The 27270-nt window shown below is 43.4% G+C and overlaps 1 protein-coding gene and 1 pseudogene across 1 annotated transcript in view; one reads left to right on the top strand and one right to left on the bottom strand.

The window, feature by feature from the left end:
• Positions 1-27270, top strand: part of LOC103304095 (chromatin remodeling regulator CECR2) — a 205141-nt gene that overhangs the window by 105364 nt on the left and 72507 nt on the right. The window lies entirely within an intron of this gene.
• LOC103304093 (phosphatidylethanolamine-binding protein 1-like) lies at positions 13384-14167 on the bottom strand (annotated as a pseudogene).

Here is a 27270-nt window from a genome sequence, read left to right as displayed (position 1 = left end):
TTTTCTTTCCCTTCTCATTTTGGCTGCCTCTCTGTGTTTGTTTCTATGTATTAGGTAGAGCTGCTGTGTCTCCCTGGTTTGCTGTAGAGCAGCCTTATGTAGTAGGTATCTTGCAGTGTCCAGTGGCACAGCCTTCTCAATTACCCAAGCTCCCAAGCTGGGCACTCCAGGTGCTCCTCCCCACCCCCTGTGTGGGTTGTGTACACCCTCCTGTTGTAGTTGAACCTTCCTTGCTGTTGTCACTTCTTGGACATGGAAGTCTATTCTTTCACCAGGTATAGGGGAAGCTTTCTGTCATTATTTCTTCAAATAGATTTTCAGTATCTTGCATGCTCTCTTCTGGCACCCCCATAATGTGAATGTTGGTACGTTTGAAGATGTCCCCGAGGCTCCTTACACTATCTTCATATTTTTGGGTTCTTTTTTTTTCTTCTTGTTCTTCTGATTGGGTGTTTTCTGCTTCCTCATATTCTCCAAATCGTTTTTTTATTTGATTCCTCTACTCTACTGTTGAATCCCAAGAACTTATTCTTTATTTCAATTAGTGCATGCTTAATTTCTGACTTTTTTATGTCTTTGAAATTCTTGCTAAGATCCTTGAAAGTCTAACTAAGTCCCTTGAAACTCTCATTAATATCCTTGAGCAACCTTATAACCATTGTTTTGAACTCTGTATCTATTAGTTTGTTTGCTTCCATTTTATTTAGGTGGGTTTTTTGGGGGGGAGCGGGAGATTTCTTCACTTGCGTCATGTTTGTCTCCACATTTTGGATGCTTCCCTGTGTTTGTTTCTATGTATTAGGTATAGTGGCTATGTTTCCTGGAATTGATAGAATGGCCTTGTGTAGTAGGTGTCCTATAGGGCCCAGTGGATTAGCCTCCCCAGTCACATGAACTGGGCACTCTAGATGTGCCCCTGTGTGGGATATGTAGCACAGTTTTGTTGTCGTTGAGCCTTGATTGTTGTTGGTGTCACTGGGAGGAGTTGACATCCAGGCCAGTGGCTGTGAGGACCAGTTGCAACTGCAATGGAAGAGCTGCTATGCAAGAGACACCCCAATGGAGCAGGACTTGCTTCTGTTGGACTTTGGTGTTCACTATGTCTGCCCTTTGAGTGTGTCACTCGTGGGTATGTGGAGTTATAATCTGGTATGGTGTGAAGCTGTCCCCTGGGTGCACTGGCTCTGGGGCCTCCAGAGAGGTGCAAAGTCAGCCACTGCCTGGGGCCACCAGGCAGGAGCTACAAAGCCATCTGCAGATGGCTGCTACTTGTGTTGGGATTGGAAGTGCCCTTACGACTCCAAGCTGTGGGTCAAGGCAGGCTGCTGCTAGTGCCAGGTCTAGCTGATGCCAGCTTATGCTTGTTTCAGAGATATTAGGAAAGTTTGAAGCCTGAGCCAGGACAGGCCATTCATATGGAAAAGCCACTGCAAACAGCTTGGGTTGGGCTGCAAGTTGAATGGGGCAGGGGTATCAGGGAATTGCCTGGGTGGAATGAACAATGTAAACCAGGCTTATGGAAACTCAGATATGGCTACTAGTCAGTTCTGTGATGTGGTAGCATAGGAACACTGATTCCTCGGATCACTTCCTATCTTGAAGAAAGCTGCCCCCAAGTTCTTGCTCTGATGCCAGACAATCCAGTTCCTTCCTATATTTCCCTCCATTACCCCAATCTGATGTCCCAGCACTGGAGCTCAAAGGGAGCAAGTCCATGTCGAGTTGATGAATAGGCACTTTAAGAGGAACTGCCTGGGTCTCCAGCAACCTCTGTCACTCAGCCACAATCTCCGCTGGTATTTGCAGCCCAAAGTTATGGGGAATTCTCTTCCCAACTCTGAATTTGGGCTGGGGGTCTGGTGTGCGTCTCGGACCCCCTGCTCCTCATGGAAGGCCTCCAACGCCGAGATATCCATCCTGCTACATGTGGGTGCTGGCCCATCTCAGTTAGTGCCTCCACCCCTCCTACCAGTTTCAGTGTGCTTTCTTCTTTATTTACTTTGTAGTTGTAGCACTTCCATTCAGCCAGCTTTCAGGCGGTTCTGAATGGTGGTTGTTTTGTATTTTAGTTGTAATTTTGAAGTGGTTGTGGGAGGCTGTGAGTACAGGTGTTTACCTATACCACCATCTTGGTTCCCTAAAGTAACCCTTTCTTCAAATAGGTTTTCAATGTATTTTCAATATCTAAAGCAAATTCTTGAGAAGCATATCACCCTTTTAGCTTTTGTAAGTAGTCTCTGTGAAGGGCCACATGTATTATATTAGTAACAACTTAGTTTATGATATTCAGGTATTTACCTAGGGGTACATTAGTTTACAGATAACAAAGTTTCCCCAAATAAACCAGAACAAACCTCTACCACTATGTCCCAATCCCTTTATAATCTCCATGTTTCATGTAAATCACCGGCTCTTTCACTCCAAGTTGATAGTCAAAATCCCATGCCTTGCCAAGAGCTGTTCCTTAGATGCTCTTCTTATAAGAGGTATGCACCCCGGTCACCCCTCTACTCTGCTTGCTCATTTCTCTTTTCTAATTCAGAGGGGAAAAGGGGAATAACTTTTCTCTTCCACAGTATACTTCATCAAACCACAAATTATGCCCTAGCAATACAATTTTATATTTGCCTCATTTATTTAAAAATTTTTTCAGTATGGATCCATAAATGTTTATTTTGTTTTATACTACCACTAGAGGCCCGGTGCACGAAATTCGCACAAGGGGGTATGTGTCCCTCAGCCCAGCCTGCACCCTCTTTAGGCCTGGTAGGATCGGGCCTAAACGGGCAGTCGGACATCCCTCTCACAATCCAGGACTGCTGGCTCCCAACTGCTCGCCTGCCTGCCTTCCTGATTGCCCCTAACCACTTCTGCCTGCCTGCCTGATCACCCCCTAACCACTCCCCTGCCAGCCTGATTGCTTACTGCCCTCCCCTGCTGGCCTGATCGCCCACAACTGCCCTCCCTTGCAGGCCTGGTCCCTCCCAACTGCCCTCCCCTGCTGACCATCTTGTGATGGCCATCTTGTGTCCACATGGGGGCAGCCATCTTGTGTGTTGGAGTGATGGTCAGTTTGCATAGTACTCTTTTATTAGATAGGATAGAGGCCTGGTGCACAGGTGGGGGCCGGCTGGTTTGCCCTGAAGGGTGGCCTGGGCGAGGGGCCTGTGGTGGTTTGCAGGCCGGCCACGCCCCACCCCCACCCCCCGCCCCCGGCGACCCAAGCGGAGGCCCTGGGATCTGGGATTTATTTATCTTCTGTAATTGAAACTTTGTAGCCTTGAGCGGAGCCAAGCCTCCTGCTTGCTCCATGGCCACAGCCATTTTTGTTGGGATTTATTTATCTTCTATAATTGAAACTTTGTAGCAGAGGCCAAGGCAGGCCAGGGCTGCGGGAGCTTGGCTTCTTCCATCGCCGGGGGTAACCCAAGCCTCCTGCTCTCTCCAGCTCCATGGCTGCCGCCATTTTTGTTGGGATTTATTTATCTTCTATAATTGAAATTTTGTAGCCTTGAGTGGAGGCCTGGGCCTGCCAGTGTGTGCGGAAAGCTCGGCTTCCTCCATTGCTGGGGAAACCCAAGCCTCCTGCTCGCTCTGTGGCCACAGCCATCTTGATTGGGTTAATTTGCATACTCGTTCCTGATTGGCTGGTGTGCGTGGCTTGTGGGTGTAGTGGAGTGATGATTAATTTGCATATTACTCTTTTATTAGATAGGCTAATTAATATGTGTGTTAATTTTTTTATTAAAATTATTCCAGTTTTGGCCATTGGTAGTTCTTTGAGTTGGCTCTGGGGTGGTTTTTTCTTTTGTTTGTGTTTTGTTTGTTATTTTTTAGCATTTTCTTACTTTCACACAGTAAAAGATGTTCCAGGCTCATCTTGTAAATTTGCTGCCCCACCCCTGCAATCAGCCATTTCTCCAAGGAGCTCTGTTTCCTTACTCCATGGGTTATTCTAGCCTCCTCCCTCGCCTTTTCTGTAAACTCCTACTCCAGTTGTGAGAAAAGTGGCTGTTCAGTTGAAGTATACATGCATACTATATAGCAGTATAAGAACTATTAAGCCATATCCTGCGAAAATGATCCCCCCCCACACTTCCCCCGTGGTGTTCAGGTTCAGGGTTCGGGCTCTGGAGGAGGCCGCACACAAATGAAAGAGACTAGACAAGAAAATATTAATTTGGGAATTGGGGCCAGGCGGAAGCCCAAGAGAGGACTCCGCTCTGGCCTTGCCATCCTTTTTATTCAGGTCTGGGGCACACCCATAGCCCTTAGGCAGGCAATTCCAATAATAGCTCGATGATAGCCCATCAGCAAGGATTTCCATAAGACTAAAAGGTGGAAGTTGCTTCAACTACCATTGTCTCGACTAACCAGTGGGTACATAGCTCTGACCTTTCAGAGCTCAAGGTTTACCAGCCTTCCAGGTTCCTTGTCCATACCTCTCTGCTAGTGAAGGCAATGGGCAGCTTCCAACAATATCCTCCTAGGAAACAACTTTGTCAACAAGAATACAGTTCTTCTGTACAGTGTCTTTTGCCTTTTAACCCATTGTATGCCATCAGCATCTGTAGACACAAGCGGCAGACTTTTCCCACACGCCATGCGTGTCTAAAAAATCCTATCTAATAATAGATTAATATGCAAATTAACCATCACTCCGCCACAAAAATGGTGGCGCCCATAGACACAAGATGGCGGCGCCCAGTCTTCTCAGGCCCGCCGGAGACCCCCAGGCCCAGGGAGAGCTGCTGATGAGAGCCGGCAGTGCGGCCCAGGCTGTAGGCCTGGGAGGTGGCCGCGCCCCCGCAACGATCTGCTACTAGCCTCCGCCAGTGCATCCCTGGCGCGATCTGCTTCCAGCCGCAGCCCTGGCCGTCCACCTGGGAGGCTCCTGCGCCTCCCCAATCCCCCTCCCGGGATCGGCTTCCAGCCCCGGCCTGTGGGCCTGCGAGGCGGCCACGCCCTCCAGCTGGATCAGCTCCCAGCAGTGACCCAGATCATTGGCCTCTCGGCTGGGAGGCGCCTGCACCCTTCTCAGCACGTTCTGCTCCCAGCCATGGCCAGGGCTGTAGGCCTGTCAGCTGGGAGGCGCCTGCGCCCCTCTCAGCGCATTTTGCTTCCAGCCGAGGCCATGGCTGTGGGCCTGGGAGGCAGCCACACCTCCCAGGCGTGATCCACTCCCAGCTGTGGCCAGGGCTGTAGGCCTGTTGGCTGGGAGGCACCCGTGCCCCTCTCAGCACGTTTTGCTTCCAGCCGAGGCCAGGGCTGTGGGCCTGGGAGGCAGCTGCGCCCCTCTCAGCGCGATCCGTTCCCGCGATCCGCTCCCAGCTGTGGCCCTGGCCATAGGCCTGTCAGCTGGGAGATGCCTGCGCCCCTCTCAGCGTGTTCGGCTTCCAGCTGTGGCCAGGGCTGTGGGTGCGCCTCTCCGAAGCCATCCGCTCCCAGTCATGACCCGGCCTTAGGCCTGTTGGCTGGGAGGCGTCTGCGCCCCTCTAGGCACATGCCGCTTTCAGCCGCTGCCAGCTTCTTCCCAACCTGCAAAACTCCAGCTTGATTCCCCTATAAAGGGAAGAGAATAGGACAGGATGTTCCCAGGAAACGGTGACAACAGGTTGCATGTGTGGACTGTGCTGGAGCTGTGTCCACGGCACACTGTGGGAACACTGAGGAAGGAGCAAGCAGATCTGGCTGCAAGGATGGGGAGAGGGCCACAGAGACTTGGCCAACCCTCAAAGGGCCCAGTAGAACTTTCATAGGTAGAGAGGACTGAGATTATTAAGAGGAGAAAGGCATCTTGGAAGGAGGATTTCTAGCAGAAGGGAAAAAATGGGCCAAAAGTTTGTGAGAAAATGGATAAGTACAGTGTTAGCAGACCTCTATGTGAAAAAGCCTTCCACCTTGACACCTACATTACTTAACAGACTTGGCTCCAATTGACTTTGCCCTTTCAAATAATTTTTGGAGGGAAAGATGGACAGTTGATTACATGTCTATTGTTTATAAAGGAAAAGGAAACTTTTAGAAAACATGAAAAAGTGTGAAATCACCTATAAACCTTTTACTTATTCAAATATAAGCCCAGCAACCACATGATATCACCTTTCCAAGGTCTCATGAAATTCCTGTTTAAGGAGTTTATTTTATGACACCTTTAGTTTGGGTTTACATTTTTACTGCTTTGTCAAGACCACAGCAGGTACACTGTCCAATATGTTAAAGAAAAAACCCTATCTAATAAAGAGGGAATATGCAGGGAAGGGCATTTGGGGGTGACCGGGCTGTCAGAGGAGGGCAGTTGGGGATGATCGGGCAGGCAGGGAAACAGTTAGGCGTCAATAAGGCTGGCAGGGGAGTGGTTAGGGGCAATCAGGCAAGCAGTTGGGAGCCGCAGTCCTGAATTATGAAAGGGATGTCTGACTGCCTGTTTAGGCCCGATCCCTATGGATCCCTATGGGATCGGGCCTAAACAGGCAGTCGGATATCTCCCAAGGGGTCCCAGATTGGAGAGGGTGCAGGTTGGGCTGAGGGACACACCTCCCCCCCCAGTGCACGAATTTCATGCACCGGGCCTCTAGTATATATATATTTTTTCCCTAAGTGGCAGCCCTAACCAACTTTAAAATCATTTTTCATGAGAATTTTTAGCTGAAAATACTCAAGAACACCCAAATTGTAATATATTTATTTTTATAACATTCATTTCAAATTTATTTTTTTTAATTAAATTCAAAATATCGTGGCATGTGGGGATGGTTTCCATCTTGGACGCGCGTGGCAGTTAACTGGTTAATCTCAAAGATTTCACTCATTTCCAAAGTTACTTATTAGGTCGGCAACATTTATTTTATAGATACTCCCTCTTCCTCCAGCCCAGAAGGCAAATCTAATTTCTTCAGTAACTCTTTACCTATGACGCTTACCTGTTTACACTTGTAACTTCCAGTCACCATTGATAGTTCTTCCCTCATTTAGGACCCTTGAGAAGAGGGAGTGAAGTTTGTTAATGCATGATTCATGATTCAGTTTCTTGCCCAGAATCTGTCTGTAATCATATTCTCCTTTTTTTTTATGACAAAGTTATCATCATAGGTGACAATTTCTTAAAAATGTTTTTTATTGATTTTAGAGAGGAAGGGAGAGAGACATAGAACATCATTGATGAGAGAGAATCATTGATCAGCTGTCTCCTGCACGCCCCACACTGGGGATCCAGCCCATAATCCAGGCATGTGCCCTCACCAGGTATTGAACAGTGACCTCCTGGTTCATAGGTTGACGCTCAACCACTGAGCCACACTGGCCAAGCCACTCTTAATATCTTAATCAATGGATTCATAGTAGAATCATTGTCTTAAACACTATCTGACGAAAGTTTAGAAGGTCCACCGGCTGTTAATATCTACCGACAAGGATAGTAGCAGGAAAGTTTAGTTAGGAAGGTATTAAATAGTTTATGCTTAGACAGTGGGTAGTTGAGAGGGTAGTGAGAAGAGATGTTAGTTTCTGTATGTGGTTTGAAGTTAGAATAAACAAGATTTGTTAATGGTTTCGATGTGAAATGAGATGGAAAGAAAAGAGTCAACAATGATTAAAAAGTGTTCTGATGAAGCAACTGAAAGAAAATGCCATTTATTGATACTGGGAAGGTGTGAGTAGAAGCAAGTATAAGGAGGTGAATTTAGAAATTCACGTTTGGTTATGTTACATTTATTATGCCTGTTTGACACTCAGTGGTGAGGTAACCAGTTCGGTAAACCAACTTTGGAATTCTAAGAAGTCTGGAGGTACAAATGAGAGAGTTAATTCATCACGGCAGGGTGTGTAGATCTGCAAGGACAGTTAATAGAGGAAGTTCAAGGACTGAGGCCAGAGGTATTCTCTCACATTGAGAATTAGAAGAAAAGGACACAAGATGGCAGCTAGGTAAATGCATGTCCTAACTGCTCCCACAATTACAACTAAAATACAGAAAAACCATCATTCAGAATCTCCTAAAATCTGGCTGAATGGAAGTCCTACAACTAAAGAAGTAAGTAAGCCTCCTGAGAGAAGCAGGTGGTCCTAGCCACATACCAGACCCCTAGCACAGCTGGGAAGAAAAGTCCTCTTAACTTCAGGATGTAAATACCAGCGGGATTGTGGCTGCTGGCATCCCAGGTGTTCCTCTTAAAGGGCCTGTGCACAAACTAACAGGATCTCACTTCCTCCATGTTCCAGTGCTGGGAGGCAGCTTTGGGAAAATCCAGGGAAATAGGGGAGTAACTGTATTGTCTAGATCAGGGCAAGAACTTAGGGACAGCTTTCTCCCAGATAGGGTGCTCAAAGGGGTCATTGTTCTTGTGTTGGGATCTCCCTGCATCGCAGAGCTGAATGGCAGCCATATCTAAGTTTTTATCAGCATGATCCACATTGTTGGCTCCGCCCTGGTGATTCCCTGAGACCCTGCAACATCCAATTTGTAGCCCCACCCAAGCTGTTTGCAGTGGCTTTTCCATATGCATGGCCTGTCCTGTTTCAGGCTTCAGACTTTCTAAAAATCTCTCTAACAATCAACAGCTGGTGACAGTCTGCCCAAACCTGTCAATGAAAGGCCCCTGGCACTAGTACCAACCTGCCTTGTTTCACAGCTGGGCCTCATCTGGGCACTTCCTAGCCCAATACAAGTAGCAGCTATCTGCAGATCTCTCTGTAGTTCCAGCATAGTTTCCCTAGGCAGTGGCTTATCTTGCACCTCCTGGGAGACCCTAGAGCCAGTGCACCCAGTGAACAGCTTCAGACCATACCAGATTACAACTCTACACATCCACAAGCAACACACTCAAGGGGCAGACTCGGTGAGCACCAAAGGCTCACTGAAGCAAGTCCTGTCCCATAAGGGTGCTTCTGCACAGCAACTGTTCCATTGTAGATGCAGCTGGTCCTCACCCAATTGGCCTGGAACTCATTTCCTCCTAGTGATGCCAACAGCAATCAAGTCTCAACTACAAGACTGTGCACACAAATCACACAAGGGCACACGTAGTGTCCCGCTCAGGTGACTAGAGAAACTGAGCCACTGAGTCCTACAGGAGGACACCTAATACACAAGGCTACCCTACCAATTCCAGGAGACATAGCAGTTCTATTTAATACATAGAAACAAACACAGGGAAGCAAAATGTGGAGACAAAAAAAAGAAAACATGTTACAAATGAAAGAAATTGAAGCAAGCAAACGACTGGATACAGAGTTCAAAACAATGATTTTAAGGTTACTCAATGATCTTAATGAGAGCATGGAGGGAATTAGTCAGACTTTCAAGGATCTTAGAATGTCAAAGACATGAAAAAGGACCAGTCAGAAATTAAGCATATACTAACTGAAATAAAAAATAATTTACAGGGATCCACCAGCAGAGTAGGGGCTTCCAAGAATCAAATCAACAATTTGGAATATGAGGAAGCAAAAGAACACCCAATCAGAAGAGCAAAAAGAATCCAAAAATATGAAGATAGTGTAAGGAGCCTCTGGGACGACTTCAAACATACCGACATTCACATTATGGGGTGCCAGAAGGAGCAGAGAGATAGCAAGATATTGAAAACCTATTTGAAGAAATGATGACAGAAAGCTTTCCCTACCTGGTGAAAGAAATAGACTTACCTGGTACATGTCCAGGAATCAGAGAGAAAGTCCCAAATGAGGAACCCAAAGAGGCCCACACCAAGACACATCATAATTAAAATGCCAAGGATTAAAGACAAAGAGAGAATCTTACAAGCAGCAAGAGAAAAGCAGTTACTACCTACAAGGGAGCACCCATATGACTGTCAGCTGATTTCTCTACAGAAACTTTGCAGGCCAGAAGGGAGTGGCAAGAAATATTCAAAGTGATGAATAGCAAGAACCTACAACCAAGATTACTCTACCCAGCAAAGCTATCATTCAGAATTGAAGGTCAGATAAAGAGCTTCACAGATAAGAAAAAGCTAAAGGAGTTCATCACCACCAAACCAGTATTCTATGAAATTCTGAAAGGTATTCTTTAAGAAGAGGAAGAAGAAGAAAAAGGTAAAAATTATGAACAACAAATACATATCTATCAACAAGTGAATCTAAAAATCAAGTGAATAAAAAATCTAATGAACAGAATAAACTGGTGAATATAATAGAATCAGGGGCATAGAAGGGGAGTGGACTGACAATTCTCGGGGGGAATGGGGTGTGGGGGGTGCAGGAAGAGACTGGACAAAAATCGTACACCTATGGATGAGGACAGTGCGGGGGGAGGTAAGGGCAGAGGGTGGGGTTGGAACCGGGTGGAGGGGAGCTATGGAGGGAAAAAAGAGGAACAACTGTAATAATCTGAACAATAAAGATTTATTTTTAAAAACCAATAGAATTTAAAAACCAAAGTAAATGAACAACAAATATAAGGAAAAAAATAAACTAATGAATAAACTAAAACCAGAGCCATAGAAACATGGAGCAGACTGATGAATCTCAGAGGGGAGGGGGGAGGGCGTGGGAAGAGATTAACCAAACATCTATTCATATATGTATTACCAAATGGACATAGACAATAGGGTGGTTAAGTCCCGGGGTGGGATGGGAACTGGGTGGAGAGGGGCAGTGGGGGAATTAAATGGGGACATCTGTAATATTCTTAATAATTATTTTTAAATAAATCAGAATTAGAAGTGATAGGGAGAAATCAGTAAAGATTGAAAAGGAATACCAGTGAGGTGTGTTAAATGTTCTGAAGCCAAGAGAAGAAAGTGTTTTAAGATAGAGAAGATAATCAACTAATTTAAATGCTGCTTTAAGTATGGTGTGATGAAGGCTGAGAACAGTTCATTAGAGTTGACTTGGTTACAATAGAATGATGGGAGTGAAAATTTGTTTGCATCACTAATATTGGCAATAATATTTTGCACAGTAATTTTTTTTTTTTTGCTATTCTTGAGGTTCAGTCATTTTCGTGAACAGTTTCACTGTAAGTGAACTACTGTTTCATCAGTTTGAGGCAAATAATTAGGATTTTCATTGCTTAAGGCCAGCGGATAAATTTCTTGACTAGCATCGTGTTTTGAAAGGCATCCACATCATTTGTTTTAAATTTAAGTTGTCAGAGAATTTACCATATATTGTAGTTTATAACTCTGCAACAGCTACTTAAAGACTCTCTCAGATTTCTTTTACCATGCCCAATTTCAGTTAATTTTGGTAACTACCAACATTTATTTTATGCTCATTAAACTTTTGAGGAATGAAAGTCTTATGTGAGTGTATGATACAGTGCTTTCCAACAGTTTTTTAATGTTCTGGCCTGTCCTAGAGATATCAGTGTCTTCCATGTATAAATGTCATCAGAATATTGCAGTATTCTACAAAGTATATTATATAACAAAATGTAATAGTTTTGTTACAATCACCTAGCAACCCTGTTTCTTGGTTTTGTCCTTTCCTTTCCTTACTTCTGCATAAATGAACACTCTGTCCTCCACGTTGTTTCCATCAAATTCTTTACTCAGATCCAGAGTTCTTTACTAAAGCACCTTCACAAGTTTGTTTTTTCTTATCTTTCAACGCCTTCCTTCTATGAAGTTGACATTTCCCACTGCAGATGTAGATTAAACCTAACTGGAAAATATCATTATTTGTTTCACTAGTCCACATGATCAGAAACAAAATTAGTGCAATTTTTGTGGAAGATGAGGGAAGATGAAAGAGAAAACAAATAGAGAGGAGAGATCTGGAGATTATAAAGATGCCTTCTAGATTGGGGCCTAATAAGCCATAAGAATATGTATTTACTAACTGGAATAATAGCCCAGCTGGTGTGTCTCAATGGTTGAGCATCAACCTATGAACCAGGAGGTCACAATTCGATTCCAGGGCTGGGCACTTGCCCAGGTTGTGCGCTTCATCCCCAGTAGGGGGTATGCAGGAGGCAGCTGATCAATGATTCTCTCCTATCATTGATGTTTCTATCTCTCTATCCCTCTCCCTTCTTCTCTGAAATCTTTAAAATGTATTTTTTTTTAAATAACTGGGATAATAAATGGTATATTGGATGGGGTGGTTAAAGGGGTGGGTGTAGATAGTGATTCTTATCTGTTGAGAAACATAATGAACCGAGTTAAACTACATTTTAGAAGAAACGGGATCATTGTAAAATTTTGCTCTCTGTAGCCTTTCCAGATTTTTATAGTCTCTTCCTTTATTAGGTGTCATTCCCTTAGTTCAAGTGGAAAGGGCATGAGTTATTCATAAGTTTTACATGTTGCTACTACTACTGCAAAAGTTACTTTCCTAATTGTACTAACACGTTCAAGTTATCACATATGTTTAAATTAGGCAATACCTCATCTTCTCAATGAGATGATCCAATAAAACTTTTGGGGAGTGTAGACTTATCATAGTACTAGAGGCCTGGTGCAAGAAATTCGCGCACGGGATGGGGGGCTTAGCCCAGCCTGCACCCTCTCCAATCTGGGACCCCTGGGGGATGGGCCTAAACCCTCAGTCAGACATCCCTCTCACAATCCAGGACTGCTGGCTCCTAACTGCTCACCTGCCTGCCTGCCTGATCGCTCCTATCTGCCCCCACCCCTGCCAGCCTGATCACCCCTAACCACCTCTGCCTGCTGGCCTGATCGCCCCTAACTGCCCCTCCTGCCGGCCTGGTCACCCCACGCAGCCTGCTGGTCGTTATTGTTACTGTGATGGACAATTTGCATATTCCTCTATTAGTATAGATGTCTAAACTTTTAATGATAGATCAAATAGTCAAATTTCTATTTGGAAAATGTATTTTAGCGATTGTACATAAACATTTGAATTTTTTTTTCCACACAATGTTTTTATTTTTATTTAACTGTAAGCAAACAGCAGAATTAACACAACATTTAGCAACTGCAGACTGGCTTTTGTTACACCAACAAAAAGTGATAAATTTAACAGGCACAGACTAATGGATTTCAGATAACCTCTCACCCAGCCCTGTAGCTCAACAGAAAAAGAACTCTCTAGATTGCTTTTTCCAGTACTGCTCTTCAAAGGATACTCCTTTAAATTCTGGGTTGTTATTCTTATACTGGAGAATAACAAGATTTGTGCACTTGGGTGGAGGGTCCCTTAGCCTAGCCTGCGCCATCTTGCAGTCAGACATCCTTAGTGCTGCTGCCATGGAGGTGGAAGAGGCTCCTGCCAACTCTGCTGCGCTGGCCAGCCATGAGCCAGCTTCTGGTTGAGCAGTGTTCCCCCTGTGGAAGCGCACTGACCACCAGGGGGCAGCTCCTGCCTTGAGCGTCTGTCCTCTGGTGGTCAGTGCACATCATAGCTACTGGTGGTTCTGCCGTTCAGTTGATTTGCATATTAGCCTTTTATAATACAGGATTAACAATCTGATGACCACATCATAGTACCAAAATAGTCCCCAAAATGGAGTTCAGATTTGATCAAAACATAAATCAGGTGTGTGACCCTGTACAAGTAGAAGGAAAAGTCACCCTGCAGCTCCATCTGCTTAGGTCTCGCCTGTGAGAGTGGGAACAGGGAAGAGGAGAAATCAACATGCATCACTGAACTTGAGAACACTGCTTGGGGTCCCCAGGGTGATGTCTGTCTCCTGGCTTTCCCCTTCTTCCCAACCAGGTGCTCATGGAGCTTGGGCACATAGTCATCCCATTCCGCCTGGTAACACGTGCTGGCCACTGGGGGCCCGAGCTCGTCCTTTTTGGAGAAAGATGCCACCTTGAATTTGCCACAGTGGTCTTCAGATTGGTTGCTAAGAATGGGCTCTCGTCACACTAAGCAGCTTGGCCTGCTCGTAAACCAGCCAGACATAGCAGTGAAGGCCTGTGCCCTTAGGAGAGGACGGTGCCACTGCTGATGTTGTTGCCCTTCGTGTTGACCACCAGGAAAGGTGCCATTCCCTAAATTTGGGGTCCTTTCTGCTTGTAGCATCTGGGTCTGTCAAGACCAGTGTGTAGAGTTTTCTTGGACCAAGGTCATTCCATGAAATACCAGAGGGCTGGTTCTTAACCTGGGTGGGCGTCAGCACTTTGCCCAGCTCATCGACCTCTGCCCTGGAGGATTTGACCTGCAGCAGGTGCTTCGACCTCTCGTCCACTTCCTGCAGGCTCAAGGGCCTGGACCATTGGCTGAGGTCCACCAGCATCGTGGGGCCGAGTGGGGACAACCGGAGAGACGCAGGGGAACCAGGAGCTGACCAACAGCACCGACTCGAAGCGGTTTGCAAACAGGACAGAGACCACGCGAGCCCGCTGCAGGGGGTGCGCAAGCGCAGGAGCCGCCTCCCTCCCCCACTTGAATTTCTTTTTATTTGGAAATAATTGCTTTTTTCCTGTTCTTGTTTCCAAAAATAATTTGTCCATCATCACTACAACCACTTTTGAACATTCGAGTATAGTTTTCTAGAGCACTTCAACCTCACTTCTGTCTTAAGGTTTTGAATCTACTTTTGATGCTGATGCTATTTTCTGAAAATTTATCTTAAGTCACAAGTACCTGTTCATTTAATAGGATAGTTGGGGTTTTCATTTGCTCTGTAGGTATAGTCAACATAAATACGTACACATTTCTATTTCCAGTGATTGTTATAATGACAATTAACACTTGTAATTGATATCACACCCAAAGCAATTGCTGAATCATTTTAAAGTGTTCTTTTTGTCTCCTTGTAAAGTGGATTGACATCTGTAAACATCTGAAACTGGCAGTGATTAGGGTTTTTCAGGCTATTGTCTCTTCTCTAATTACTGCTCTCTGAAAATAAAACAAGCAACTATTTACATTAAACTTTATTTTGTGAAAGAATTTGCTGAAAAATCTTTGCCTCAGCCCTACAAAAGCATACTTGTTTGCCAGTTGCTCTTCTGAGACATTCCCTCACTGTACTGTGCATTCTCCTTTTTAATCTCTATCTTAAATTGTGATCAACAATTCTTGTCCTCAGCTTTGTAGTTTCAAAAGCTGAATGATGTCATTAGGCCAAGAGTCTCAAAATGACATTTTATTTATTGAAAACAGGGTAGATAACCTTTATGGTCATTATTTTCACACCTGCCATTTCACATATACCACCTTCCTAATACCAAGACCCACTTACTAATTAAGGAGCTGAGAATCGGAAGAGAATGAATTAGTCTTGAGGGGATAATTTCTCCTAGGCCTGATTAGATATTGCTGCCTCACAACAAAGATCATCACAGTGTCTCCCTCAGGATAGAGAAGTTGATAAACTCCCTTGGACATCTTTCCCATTATAAATAGTATACAGATAGTTTTGGTTATAACATTTAAAAAAAAAATGAATGGTATTATTTTCTTAGTTATAATCACACCCTGGTCATTCCTAGTTTGTCCTGCCTTTCCAGATTTCTTCTCTTGATTGAATTTCTGACATTTCTGAAAATATTGAATCATTCATTCATCTGTTAGACCGGTTGTTCCCATTGGCTAATTTCTTTCCGTTTTCTCTGTGAACATTATATGACTCCTCTGTGGAGGCGCGCTGGGCAGATCATTAAAATTTCATTTTTAACATTTCATTCTTAAAAGTAACCAACATTTTGCTGAGACCATTGCTGTTACTGGCTCACTTGTATGTACTGGCGGAGTGCTACTCATTGTTCAACTTTTGCTAATCTCCACAGCAGCATTTTCTGCTGCCCTAATCATCACATTGAATTGGAATCAGTTATTTTTTTCCTGTGCCCTTTTCTATGTCTTTTGTTACTTGAGGATAGGATTCTCATTATCCTCTTTGCATTTCCTGTACTTAACACAGAGCGTGGCACTTAGTATGTATTCATATGCATGGGTTGCCTTTCCACTTGTGTCACAACCCAGTCACATTCCCCAAAATATGGTGAACTGGTTGAATTTGTTTAGTTAAAAGAACCCCAACGCTCAGCCCCCTACACACATCAAAGTTACATGTGAAGTTTTCTGTGCATTTTTGTCGTTCTCGTGCACGAGAGCAGGACACAGTCAGACATGCCCACTTTATTTTTTTTATTATTTTTAATCTTCACCCAAGGATATTTTTTCATTGATTTTTAGAGAGAGTGGAAGAGAGAAGGAAAGACAGAGAGAAATATCGATGTGTTAGAAACACATCGATTGGTTGCCTGACCAGGGCCCACACCGGGGAGGAACCTGCAACCTAGGTACGGGCTTTTGATGCAATCAAATCCGGGACTCTTTGGTCCGCAGACTGATGCTCTATCCACTGAGCCAAACCAGCTAGGGCCAGACATGCCCACCTTAAACTTCTAGGAGCTTATTTCTAGGACCTTATTTCAAGCATCAAGTCTTTATTGCCTCCATCCCGCTCCCACCTATCATTTATTCCACTTTTATCATCTTTATTTTTGTTTACATTGTAATCTTTGGGGGGTGGGGCCAGAATTAAACTTACCTAAAATTTCCTTGTCCTACTTCTTTTAACACATACTGTTAGTTGCAAAATCTTGTTGACTCTACTTCTGAAATTCTCTTTTTGCTTTTTATCCTTCCCATTTCTACTGTCATCATTCTAGTATTGGCCCCATCACTTCCTCCTTGGACTAGGTCAGGGATCTTCCCACCCTAGTCTCTCTCCATAAAATGTATGTAAACCATATCTGGATTAACCTTCCAAGTTTGATTATTCTTTATTTTCTCTGTTCAAAAACATTCCCTGTTCTTTAGTGGCTCCCCAGTACCGAAAATAATTTCCAACTAACCCAGTACTGAGTTCCTAATGGCAGAGAATAAAAACTGCATAATATTTAAGGTCTAGAGTGATGGTCTGAAGAAATTCCAAACATAAGTTGTCTGATGAAGTCTCCTGTTTTATTTTTTATTGTATTTTTTTAATATATTTTATTGATTTTTTTACAGAGAGGAAGGGAGAGGGATAGAGAGCTAGAAACATCAATGAGAGAGAATCATCGACCAGCTGCCTCCTGCACACCCCCTACCAGGGATGTGCCCGCAGCCAATGTACATGCCCTTGACCAGAATCGAACCTGGGACCCTTCAGTCCGCAGGCCGACGCTCTATCCATTGAGCCAAACCAGTTTCGGCTGTTTAATTTTTTTAATTTATAAAATGTTTTAAGTTACAAATGTCATTCCACACCAAAAAATCAAAGTAAAACCAACACTCTAGGAAGCTGTGCCATTTTTACCTTGTGGTTCCTGTATTCTGTGGAGTCCGAGGAACACACACTATGGAGGCCAAAGCAGTGAAGTCTAGATTACTCGACCTGCCATCTGAGGCTGTGTATGGTCTGCCAAGAACCTGCTTTTCCAGATTTCTTCTCTGCATGGCCATGCTTGTCCAATACTAACCTCACTGAACATGTTGAAGCTTTCCAACTTTTTCAGTGGTCAGGAATTGTTATGGGCCTTTTGGGGGGGGGGGCGGGGATCCATGAAACTTCTAAGCCTTCTATTACTTCTGGAGCCAGCATTGGTAATTTATACCTTTTCAGAAAATAATATTCTTCTAGATTTACACATTCATTGGTGTAACTTGTATTTTCAGTTAGCCTGATATTTTAAGGTAGCAGTCATATTTGAGGGGAGGAGCTATTTTGATTTCCTTTCTGTTTGTATACAACATTATAACCAGTGACACAGCTGTTTCATGGGTCCAGGTTAAGAGGAATGGTGTGGTTGCAGCAGAGCATTAGTACAGACAGACCTACTGGCCTTTGGGAATGTCTCTCACCATTATACCCACTCAGACTGATTTATATTGTACAGTCTAAATTGGCAAGAGGCGGGCCTTTGGGATTAAATTAATTTATACCAAGTTAGAAAGCATCAGCTGCAAAATTCAGGGGTGCCTTCTGGAGGTTAGTACGCTCGTTTCTTCGTGTCGCCTAAGCCTACGCTCCAGGGGTTCTTTCTTGGATAGAAGCTGGGGTGACCCTTCAGAGGGCCTGCTTTGCATCTCCTTTATGTAAGCGAGCTTCTGGGTCCTACACAGAAGCCACCCCATCTTTGACTGAGACACTTGCTACATGACAACTGGTTCTTGTGCAAATTAAAAAGTTTGTAGCCTTATAAAATCAAATACAACATACATTACTTTCTTTATGCCATTTTTTCCTCTCCTTAAGTAAACTTCAAGGAATTATTATGCCTGAATGTCAGTAGTATAAATCTGTCAGCTTTATCCTAACTTGAAAGTTGAAGAAAAGAAAGTTTCTCTCAAACCTCATCTTTAACAAAGGATAAAGAAAATTTCTATAGGAATTAGAAGTGTTTCGAGCAGTATCTATAATATTATTTAAGAAAAAGTGTTTCCCTTGCCAGTGTTTCTCACTGGTTAAAGTGTTGGCCCACACACATACTGAAGGGTCACAGATTCTGTTCCCGATCAAGAGCTCTTTACCTGGGTTGCAGGTTTGATCCCCCGGTACAGACAGGGCAGTTGCAGGAGGCAACCAGTTGATGGGTCTCTCTCTCATCGTTTCCCTTTCTCCCCCCTCCCCCCTCCAACTCCCCTGATCTCTCTTTAAAAAAAAATAAAAAATAGTGAAAAAAATATCCTTTGGCTAGTGTTTACAATAAATAAATAAGGAAGGAAGGAAAGAAGTAGGGAAGGGGAAGAGGCAAGAGGAAGGGAAGGGAGAGAAAGAAAGAAAAGGTGTGAAGTGGGTGGTACACTAAAGAAATTAGTGCCTGGCTGGCGTGACTCTGTGGTTTAGCTTCGACCTATGAATTAGGAGGTCATAGTTTGATTTCTGTGCACATGCCGAGGTTGTGGCTGGATCCCCAGGGTGGGGCATGCAGAAGGCAGCCAATCAGTGATTCTCTCTCATCACTGATGTGTTTTTTTGTTTGTTTTTTAAAAAAATATATTTTATTGATTTTTTACAGAGAGGAAGAGAGAGGGATAGAGAGTCAGAAACATCGATGAGGGAAAAACATCGATCAGCTGCCTCTTGCACACCCCCTACTGGGGATGTGCCCGCAACCAAGGTACATGCCCTTGACCGGAATCGAACCCGGGACCCTTGAGTCCGCAGGCCGACGCTCAAACCACTGAGCCAAACCGGTCTCGGCTCATCACTGATATTTTTTATCTCTGTCTTCTCCCTCTTCCTTCCTCTCTGAAATCAATAAAAATCTATTTTAAAAAAAGAAATTAGTAATATTCTATGTGTCATTTGACAGTTTTCAGTCTGGAGACGATCTTCATTTATTAGGCAGTTGGGAATTTTTAAAGTGAAGAATTGTTTTTTTCATGGCATATGCTAAAGGCCCCATTCTCTCCCTCCCTATGACCTGCCAGTTTGGAGTTGTTCCCTTTGCTCAGTCCTGAGTTCTTTTCCCAGCAGCCACTGCTTGTTCTTGAGGATGGAGGGAGGTGGATTGATTTTTAACAGTGTTCTCTAATGAGCTGTGACGCCAGCTGCAGAGGGCAAATTCTGTTACTCCCTCCAGCTACTCTCTAAAGCTGCGGAGCAGCAGTCGACTCCCTTCTCAATAGTGATTGGCTGAGTTTTCTGCACACACACACCCCTTCACAGAACTTCTTGGCAAAGTTCAGGTTTCTGTGCTCTCACAGCTCAGTGCTCACAGTGAAAAGGAAATACAAAAGAGAGGAGAGAAAGTAGGGGAAAGGGGCGGGGGGCACTTTTTAGGCTTTTTTAAGTCTAAGACTTTAGCTCTGGATGGAAGGCATGAGTATAAGGCTTTGAATAACCTGGGTTTCCAAATAGTTTTTATTGGGTCGTGAACATGGTAGGCCACATACTAAAAGAATATTAATTTTTATTGTTCTGAAACCTCCAAATTGTGGGGGGAAACACTTTCTATCTCTTTAGTAGTTACCTTTCCCTCCACTCACTATCATTGTGAGGAGGAAGATGAAATAATTGTAATATTAATGTGTTATAGAACATTCACTGTGTGCCAGGCTCCCCTAGCTTTTATAAAGTGTTACCTCATTTAATTATTACAACAACCCTTTGAAGTAGATACTTTTAATATGATTTTTTTTCTAAATTGTGGTAAAAAAAACATAAAATTTACCATTTTAATCACTTTTAAGTTTACAATTCAGTAGTGTTAAGTATATTTACATTGTTGTGAAACAGATCTCCAGAACTTTTCCATCTCGCAAATCTGACTCCATACCCATTAAAGTAAAAAATGTCTAATAATCCAGTTATTCTGTTCAGCAGGATTAATATTACTTTCCTATTTCTTTGCTTTCTTTCTGTAACATTCCTAATCTATATTCACTGTAGGGTGGTGAAAACAGGCCTGTATTAGTGTGCCTTGTTTTATCCATTCAATACAGACTACTAAGGGTTAACAGTTAACTAAGGGGAAAGAGAAAACCTGGGGAGGGTGCATCACCTAGTCCCTTACTCTGATCTTTATTGAATCTGCTAGAGGGGGAAAGTTCACTGATGACTTTGTTACCATAGGCCTGCTTATTTTTTGGTTGGTTAACTAGGTCGCTCTGATTTCTGAAGCTAAATATTATAGAAATAAGTTTTTAAGAGCAATTTATATTTTGAGTCCCATTTTCTTACCAATTTAACAGTTTCTTCTGTATTGCATCATTAAAATGGTTAGGCAAGGGCAAGGGGTTAAATTATTTTTTTAAATGACACAGAGTTCCTCTCAATACTTTTTGAGAAACAATTCAAATCTGCTCAGTTGTCTTTTGAAGAGCTGATCCAGCATCCTGATATTTTACCTTCTGTGTCTTCTCTAGTTGCTAATGCACAGTCATAGTTGTTCTGGAAAAAGCCAAACCCAGGTTCACTGGGAAGAAATTTTTACCAATTCCATTTATCCCGTCCACCACAGGTGATAATATTTTGGGGCAGGTCATTTATAATATTTTTTCAAATTAAGATAGGAATGTTAGCCTCAAGTTTCTGCTGAGAATGTTAAGAAAATTGGTTGAATTGCCAATTAAATCTTGGTACTAAGGCAGGCAGAATATGTAATGAGACAACTTTTTTACTTTTTAAACCTCAGATGCACAGATTTTTGACAGTCATAATGCTTGGTTCATAACACATTTTCGCCATTGATCTATATGGATATTTCACTTCATTCATTTATAAGTACTATCATCATGTGTGAAAATAGCATCCAAACAGAGTTAGTCCATCAGTATCATGCTTCTCTCTCATCAAATCTTCTGCCTCCCAGCACCATGAGAGTTGTTAAAAATCCAGATATGGAGTAAAAAGTTACCTTATATTTAATATAGATTTGTTACAAATTAATCATTCAGTCTGGCCACCGTGACTCAGTGGTTGAGCGTAGACCTATCACGGTATGATTCCCAGTCAGGGCACATGCCCGGGTTACGGGCTTGATCCCCAGTGCAGGGGGGTGCAGGAGCTGATCAGTGATTCTCTCTCGTCATTGATGTTTCTTTCTCTCTCTCCCTCTCCTTCTCTCTTCCTCTCTGAAATCAATAAAAATATTTTTTAAGTAATTGAGCAATTAGGCATGCATTTTAACCCTTTGCACTCGCTTGCTTTTTTCTCAATTCCTTTATTCTACTCGGGATTTAATTTTTTAAATACCCCAGATTTTACAAAGCGTGGCAGTAGAATGAAAAACTGGAGTTTCTTTTCATACAAACTTATTTATTTATGTAAGAAAAGCCCAAATAAAGGAGGAGGGATGGAGGGAGGGAAGGGATGGGCTACCGATGCTAACCGTGTCGAGTCACACTCGACATCCGAGTGCAAAATGTTAAGATAAATATTTCTTAGACTTTGAAAGAATCTATTTATAGATTTGGTTTACTAATTTTGATTTGTCAGCTGCCATAGATTAACAAAATGTCAGTATTTTCAAATGTGAAAATTCATAATTTACATGTAAATAAAATGTGTAAAGACATTTTATCTTTGGCTATGACACTCTTAACCTTTGTAGGTCTTAGTTTTTATTTTGTCACTGAAGGTTTTGCTTCCAACTCCAGTTGTCTGTAATTCAACTTGATAACTTGTTGGCAACAATAATAAAAAAGATACTGATTTTACTTATTTACTACGTGCATGAAATTTGTGCACGGGAGTGGGGGGGTGCCTCAGCCCGGCCTGCACCCTCTCCAATCAGGGGCCCCTTGGGGGATGTCCAACTGCCCATTTAGGCCCGATCCCTGTGGAATGGGGCCGAAACCAGCAGTCGGACATCCCTCTCACAATCCAGGACCACTGGCTCCTAACCACTCACCTGCCTGCTGGCCTGATCCCCCTAACTGCTCTCCCCTGCCTGCTTGATGGCCCCTAACCGCTTCTGCCTCAGCCCCTGCCACCATGGCTTTGTCTGGAAGGACGTCTGGATAGATGTCTGAAAGATGTCCAGTCTAATTAGCATATTATCCTTTTATTAGTATAGATTTGTTTTAAATATTGTTGAGAGTATTACAGATTTCCCCGTTTTTTCTGCCCATTACCCCCCTCCACCCAAGCCTTCACTACCCTATTGTCTGTGTCCATAACTAATGCATTCATGCATGTAAGTTCTTTGGTTAATCTCTTCTCACCAACCCCTCCTCCCTTCTCTCTGAGATTCATCAATCTGTTCCATGTTTCCATATCTCTGGTTCTATTTCATTCATCAGTTTATTTAGCTCATTAGATTCCTTATTTATTTTGATTTTTAGATTCAGTTGTTGATAGATATATATTTATTGTACATATCTTTTATCTTTTCTTGTTAACTGCTTTTCTCATGCTGCTTTTTTAAAGAATATTTTTTTATTGATTTCAGAGAGGAAAGGAGAGGGAGAGACATAGAAACATCAATGATGAGAGAGAATCATTGATCAGCTGCCTCCTGCACGCCCCCTACTGGGGATTGAGCCTGCAACCCATTCATGTGCCCTTGACCAGAATTGAACCCGGGACCATTCACTCCCCAGGCCAGTACTCTATCCACTGAGCCAAACCAGCCAGGGCTCTCTTGCTGTGTTTAAGGTTATTTCTTTGTTTTTAACCTTTTGCATTTTAATTATGATGTATCTTGGTGTGGGCCTCTTTGGGTTCCTCTTGTTTGGGACTCTCTGCACTTCCTGGACTTGTAAGTCTTTCTTTCACCAGGTAGGGGAAGCTTTCTGTCATTATTTCTTCAAATAGGTTTTCAATATCTTGCTCTCTCTGCTCCTTCTGGCACCCCCATAATGTGAATGTTGGTATGTTTGAAGTTGTCCCAGAGGCTCCATACACTATCTTCATATTTTTTTATTCTTTTTTTCTTTTTGCTCTTCTGATTGGGTGTTTTTTGCTTGCTCATATTCCAAATTGCTGATTTGATTCTCAGTAACCTCTCCTCTACTGGTGGGTCCCTGTAAATTATTCTTTATTTCAGTTAATGTATGCTTAATTTCTGACTGGTCCTTTTTCATGTCTTTGACATTCTCACTAAGATCTTTGAAAGTCTGACTAACTCCCTTGAAACTCTCATTAAGATCCTTGAACAACCTTATAACCATTGTTTTGAACTCTGTATCTATTCTATTGCTTGCTTCCATTTCATTTACCGTATTTTCCGGCATATAAGACGACTTTTTAACCCAGGAAAATCTTATATATGCTGGAAAATACGGTAGTTTTATTCTGGAGACTTCTTCTGTTCTTTCATTTTTGACATATTTCTTTGTCTCCGCATTTTTACTGCATCCCTGTGTTTGTTTCTATGTATTAGGTAGAGCTGCTATGTCTCCTGGATTTGGTAGAGTTGCCTTGTGTATTAGGTGTCCTGTAGGGTCCAGTCTCCTGAGCTGGGCTCTCTAGGTGCATCCCTGTGTGGGCTGTCTTGTTGTAGTTGAACCTTGATTTCTGTTGGCATCACTGGGATTAGTTGATCTCCAGACTAATTGGCTGTGAGGACCAGCTCTGACTGCAGTGGAAGAGCTATTGTGCAGGAGATACCCCTATAGAACAGGACTTGCTTCTGTGGGGCTTTGGTGCTTACTGAACCTGCCCCTTGAGTGTGTCACTCTTGGATGTGCAAAATTGTAATCTGGTATGACCTGAAGCTGTCCCCCAGGTGCACTGGTTCTGGGAGGTGCAAAGTCAGCTGCTGTCTTGGACCTCTTATTGATAGATACGGGGCATGCTGTCAACAGCTGCTGCTTATTTGAGAGGTTTTAGGAAACCAAGACAGGCCATTCATATGGAGAAGCCAGGGAATCACCAAGTCAAAGCAAACAGTGTGAGCCAGGCTGATGGAAACTCAGATATGGCTGCCAATCAGCTCTGTGATGGGAGGAGGTCTTAGCACAGGAACAATTACCCCTGTGAACACCCCTACCTGAGAGAAAGCCACCTGTGTGTTCCTGCCCCAATGCCAGATAGTACAATTCCTCCCCATATGTCCCTGGATCCCACTGAGCCTTTGACCCCATCCATGCTGGAGCTCAGAGAGAGTGAGCCCCTTAAGAGGGAGTGAGACATCTGGGTCTTCAGCAGCCTTCATGTCAGCCACAATCTCTGCTCGTTTTTACAGCCTGAAGTTAATGGGGACTTCTCTTCCCAGGTGTTTTGATTTTTTATTAAAAAAAAAAAAAAACAGGCTTTGGCTTTAGCTGTTCTTAAAATTATCATTTCAGTATATTCGGGATTACAATGTAGGGGTTTAATTCACAGCCCTTATGTCAGAAATGTGGTGTTGGTTTTTTTGTAGAATTTTCTCACATTTTAGATCTATGACATTATTTCATTTCTGTTCTTAATAATATTTATGTCTTCCAGTTATTGAACCAGCATTTATTCCTCTTCACTTGTTCTCAAATCTTTCCCTTCTCTTTTCTCACAGATGCTGCTTTGTTTACTGCAGGCTCTTAACTTCTAGAAGAGCACCTCCCTAACTATATATGCATATGAATTATGGGACTCTTGTTAAAATTCATATTCTGGTTTCCGTAAGTGTTGTGGGGCCGGAGGTGCTGTGCTTCCAGCAAGCTTCCAGGCGATTCTAAGGCCACTACCTTTGTCCCCATCTCTAGTACTCCTCCCAATCCTTCTGAATACTACTCTCAGAACTACTTTTTTGAGACAGATATCTGATCGTTTTACTCTATGCTTTCAGGCTTGATTGCATATGGAAATAAAATCCACATTCTTTAGGGAGAAACCAAGATGGCAACATAGGTAAACACCTGAACTGCTGCCTCGCACAACAATTTCAAAACTACAACTAAAAGACAAAACAGACATCATCCAGAACCACAGGAAGGCTGGCTGAGTGGAAATTTTACAACTAGAAGGAAAGAAAAAAGCACACTGAGACTCAGAGGAACTGCGGAAGTAAAGACAGAGGTACAGAGGCACGCGCGTGGAGTGGGCTGGCAACTGAGTACGCAGCTGGCTTTCTCAATCGGGAGGGAGACAAAAGCTCCTGACTGCTCTGAACTCCAGTACCGGGCAAGACTCTGGGGACCCAGACTAATACAGGGAGAAACTGGACTGTCTGGCAGTGGGCAAAACTCCAGGGCAGCTGTCCCTCAGAGGTGCTTTGCAGCGATTACCAGATGACCATGGGACACTGAGACCCAGGGGCCGCTAGGGCAGGGCTGACAGGAAGCCATAGCTGTTTGCTCTGCCCTGAGATCCCACCCCACGAAGCCATTGCTGTATGCTTTGCCCTGAGACTCCGCCCCATCCAAGCTGAGCACAGAGGCTTTTGCACATGAATGGCCTGGTCCTTTGAATCCTAAACTTACCTAACAAACTGCAGCTGAGTCAGTGACACCCAGAACATCCAAAAGAAGGCCCAAGGCCCCCCAGCAGCTTGCATTGCTTCACAGCTGGGCCTCATCTGGGCACCTCCAAAACCCAAACAAAGAAGAGGAATCTGCAGATCTCTCCGTAGCTCCTGCTGGGTGGCCTCAGACAGAGGCTAAATTAACACCTCCTTGGAGATCCAAGAACCAGTGTACCCAGGGGTCAGAGTAGGACCATCCAGATTATAACTCCTCAGATCCATAAGGGACACACTCAGGGGGCAGACTCAATGAGCACCAAAGCCCTCTTTTCTCATAAGGGTGCCTCCAGCACAGAAGTTCTCCCATCGTAGACACAGCTGATCCTCAGCCCATTGGCCTGGAGGTCAATTCCTCCCAGTAATACCAACAACAATCAAGGCTTAACTACAACAAGACTGTGCACACAGCCCACAAAGGTGTGCACCATGAGGGTCCACCTCAGGTAACTGGGGAGGCAGAGCCACTGGGCCCTATAGGACACCTCGCACACAAAGCCACTCTATCAACTCAGCGAAGCAGCCAAAATGCAAAGACAAAGAAACATGTCACAAATGAAAGAAATGGAGGAAAGCAAATGACTGGATATAGAGTTCAAAACCACGGTTATAAAGTTTTTCAAGAATTTTTTAGAAAAGGCTGATAAATTTAGTGAGTCCTTCAAGGATATGAAAAAGGACCAACTAGGAATTAAGCATACACTGACTGAAATAAAAAATAATATACAGAGATCCAACAGCAGACTAGAGGATCGCAAGAATCAAGTCAAAGATTTGAAATACAAAGAAGCAAAAAACACCCAACCAGAAAAACAAAAAGAAAAAAGAATCCAAAAATATGAAGATAGTGTAAGGAGCGTCTGGGACAACTTCAAGCGTACCAACATCCAAATTATGGGGGTGCCAGAAGAAGAGAGAGCAAGATACTGAAAACCTATTTGAAGAAATGACAGGCCCTAGCTGGCTTGGCATCAGCCTGCGGACTGAAGGGTCCCAGGTTCGATTCCGGCCAAGGGCATATGCCTGTGTTGCGGGCTCGATCCCCAGGAGGGGGCATGCAGGAGGCAGCTGATCAATGATTCTCTCTCATCATTGATGTTTCTATCTCTCCTTCTCCCTTCTCTGAAATCAATAAAGAAATATATATTTAAAAAAAAAAAAGAAAAAGAGAAAGAAATGACAGAAAACTACCCCCCAGCCACCCCACCCCCGATGAAAGAAATAATAGACTTACAAGTCCAGGAAGCGTAGAGAACCCCCAAACAAAATAAATCCAAAGAGGACCACACCAAGACACATCATAATTAAAATGCCAAGAGCAAAAGACAGAGAATCTTGAAAGCAGCTAGAGAAAAAGTTAATTACCTACAATGGAGCACCCAAACGACTGTCAGCTGATTTCTCAACAGAAACTATGCAGGCCAGAAGGGAGTGGCAAGAAATATTCAAAGTGATGAATAGCAAGAACCTACAACCAAGATTACTCTACTCAGCATAGCTATCATTCAGAATT

Source organism: Eptesicus fuscus, chromosome 7, assembly GCF_027574615.1.
Source record: "Eptesicus fuscus isolate TK198812 chromosome 7, DD_ASM_mEF_20220401, whole genome shotgun sequence".
NCBI lineage: Eukaryota > Metazoa > Chordata > Mammalia > Chiroptera > Vespertilionidae > Eptesicus > Eptesicus fuscus.
Note: the sequence above shows the minus strand (reverse complement) of the source record. Positions and strands in the feature narration are given on the sequence as shown.